Below are 3362 nucleotides of genomic sequence, written 5' to 3'. Positions count from 1 at the left end.
AGCTTGTCTAGATCTCAACAGATGCTTTTCGTCTTATGGGACTTGGCAACAGTGGCCCCACGACACCCCTAACTTCTGTGCCGTGGCTCCTGGGTCCCGTCCCGCCGCTCTGGCTGCCTCTTGGCTTCCTGTTTCTTGGCTCATCTTTTCAACCTTGTTGCCGGGCATCCTACCTCCTCACTCTTCACATTCCTCCCTGTGACGAGCTCATTCATTCCCACAGCTTCCATCACTCAGCCTGCTGATGACTCACAGCTCCGCCCCTGCCTTGACCCCTGAGCATCAGGCCCGTTGATGACACCTCCTCTCCGATGCCCACCCCCCCAGCACCTCCCCGTTCCTCCCAAACCTACCCGGTGCCACCACAGAACCCGTGGTCTCTCCCTTGCTCTTGTCCACTCGGGGGCCCCAGCCACAGGGTGAGGTGGAGACCCCGTGTCCACAGACCCCAAGTCACTAGTGGACACTGCAGTCTTCTTTGGACACCCTGGAATCCTACATCCCTGAGACTCCCACACCGTAAGCTCCAGCGGCCTCCCACTTTTTTAATGTTTATTTTTGAGACAGAGAGAGATAGAGCATGAGCGGGGTAGGGGCAGAGAGAGAGGGAGACACGGAATCCGAAGCAGGGTCCAGGTTCCGAGCTGTCAGCACAGAGCCCGACGCGGGGCTCGAACCACAAACTGTGAGATCATGACCCGAGCCGAAGTCGGACGCTCAACCGACTGAGCCACCCAGGCGTCTGCAGTGGCCTCCCACTTAATCATGGCGCCACCTTGTGGACTCGCGCTCCCAGCGCACTGACCCTCGCTTCAGCCTCGTCTTCCAGGAGTCCCTTCCCCTGCCCCACCGGGGAGACACGGGGCACTGTCGCCGTGAACCCACGCAGGATACAGAGTGACAAGGTTGCGTAAACGTGATCCTCTAGGTCCGGTCAGGCCGTGGACCGCGAAGGTTCAAATGGCAAATACGACAAAAACTGCCGCGCGCAGAGGGGCCGAGCTCACTCCACAAACATGCTTGTGGGGGGGATGAGACACAACGGATGGGTTGGTTGTTGTGATGGTTAATTTTATGTGTCCACCTGACTCGGCCATGGGGAACCCAGATGTCTGGCTGACATGATGTCTGGGTGTCCGTCTGTGAGGGTGTTTCCAGATGAGGTTAGCATTAGAAGGCAGGGGACGAGTACAGCAGGCCGCTCTCCCCGGCAGGGGCGCGGGGTGTGGGTACCCTCCGATCTGTTGAGGATCTGAATAGAAGAAAAAGGCGGAGGAAAGAAAAATGTCCTCTCGGCCTGAGTCGGAACATTGATCTTCTGAACTGGGAGAGTCCGTCAGTTCTCAGCTGCTGGTTACCTCGTCAGCTCCCCTTGGGTCTTGGGTTTTCAGTCTTGGACCGGAACCTCACCACCAGCTTTCCCGAGTCTGCAGCTGACAGCAGATCGCAGGACTTCTTGGCCTCCATAATTGTGTGAGCCACTTCCTCATGATATATACAGATAATATATATCGTATATATGTAAGTGTGTGTGTGTGTACACACACACACACACACACACACACCCCCAACAGGATATGTTTCTATATCCTATTGGTTCTGTTTCTCCAGAGAGCCCTAATTCAGTGATAAAACTTTTTGATCCAACTATAGTAGAGCTGCACTGAGGAGCCTTCAGGCCTGAGGCGGAGGCAAGAGAGAGAAGCCAGGAGACTGGCATGCGGGTGGGAGGAAAGGGGAGCACGAGCCACGGGCCCCACAGGAGGAGAAATGGCTGAGGAGAAGCCCAGGTGGGAGTCTCCAGGTGGGCAGTCGGGGCAGAACTGCTAAGGCAGGTGCCCGAGAGCATCATGAACCACCCTCCCACTCCAGCCAGAGGCATCGCTGGGAAAAGACCAAAGATTTGGATGGGAGGTCGGTGGACAAGTCCAGAAGCCACAACTAGCCTTTTTGCTTGGGAAAATACACCAAGGACTAAGAGAACAGGGGATGAGTACCATGCGAGACAGCGAGCACTCTGTCACTGCAGGTGAACCACAGTAAAGTTCTCTGCTACAGAGAAGTCTACTAGTCGCACAAGCTTCAGGTAAGGCTTGATCCAGGGGCTCGATGCCCGAATCACCGAACCTCTCTCTCCTCTTTGCCTTCCATGGTGTCGACTCCCTCCAAAGGCTGACCCCTCCAGTGCTTAGAAGATTGATGCCGGCAGCTGGGAGAGGTGTGATCAATGAACCTCAACCACATAGCAGGGGCGGGGGAGCAGAGAGCGAACTGAAAACTGGGGCACTGTCACCAACAGCATGGAGACAAGGGAGCCGAGCGGCCGAGACCAGCATAGGTTGCCAGCGAGGCTCATCCGTGAGGGAGGACCTCCTGTCCTGACAAGTGAGGCTGGGTGACTTCTCAGGTCCCTTCTAACCGAGGGGTCCAGTGACCGTAAGCAGAAGACTATCTAATGCCCAGTGGTTCAGGGGGGCAAGTGAGGCACGTTTGGCTTTGGCCCAGTGCCAAATGCCAGGTGCCTCCTCAGACCAAGGCTCGTATCCAGCAGCCACTTCAAGGTGACCTGACTGGGCGACAGTGTCACCGGCTGCCGGGAACTGGGTTGGTTTCCTGAACGTCCCATGTTCCCCAGACCACACTCGTCTCCCCTGGGGAGCTGAACTAGGTCACCGCCAAGGTCCTGCAGTACTTGGACTGCTCTCAATTTCCTTCTGCTTCACCAGAGTCCTTTAGGGGAGCTGGGAGAACTGCGGCTTTCCTGGCACCGAGGGGAATCTAATCCCCAGCTGTCAGATAGGTGGGCGGTTCTGGGGCCACACACAGCCCTTCATTCGCGAGCTTAACTCACCGCGGGTGATGACCACAGTCTGAATAATTTCCACAGAAGCAAGATCTGGGATGAGGCCAAAGATGGGCCTCTACATTGGCTTTTTGGTCTGTTTTCATGTTTACTTTTGAAATAAGAGCTACCGTGACGGTGGACCTCATCATGTTTTCCCCAGACTGTGGGCGCCTGGCCTCTCTTTCCACACACAGCAGTACCTGAACATGTTGCCATTGGTCGCAACCCAAGTGCCTTGCTCGGTTCTCCTGTTCCCTGGGGCCCCAGCGGGAGTCCTGGAACCTCCCTCGAGGAGGGGTTATAAAGCCAGGGCAGCGCAGGAGCCCTGCTGGCAAACCTCAGATCAGGCCACATCTTCTATAACAGCAGGGGAGAAATGAACCGGTCCCTCTGCTGGAGCAGGACGCCAGGGCAGGAATAGCTGCTGTAATACTCACATCATATTCATGTATCTTATTACCTGCAGAGGGAGGCTACGCACATTTAAATATGACTAGAAACGATCTGAAAAGCCACA

Source organism: Panthera pardus, unplaced genomic scaffold (assembly GCF_024362965.1).
Source record: "Panthera pardus isolate Hobbes unplaced genomic scaffold, ASM2436296v1 HiC_scaffold_24, whole genome shotgun sequence".
Lineage (NCBI taxonomy): Eukaryota > Metazoa > Chordata > Mammalia > Carnivora > Felidae > Panthera > Panthera pardus.
The sequence above is the reverse complement of the archived record's forward strand: the minus strand, read 5'-3'. Positions refer to the sequence as shown.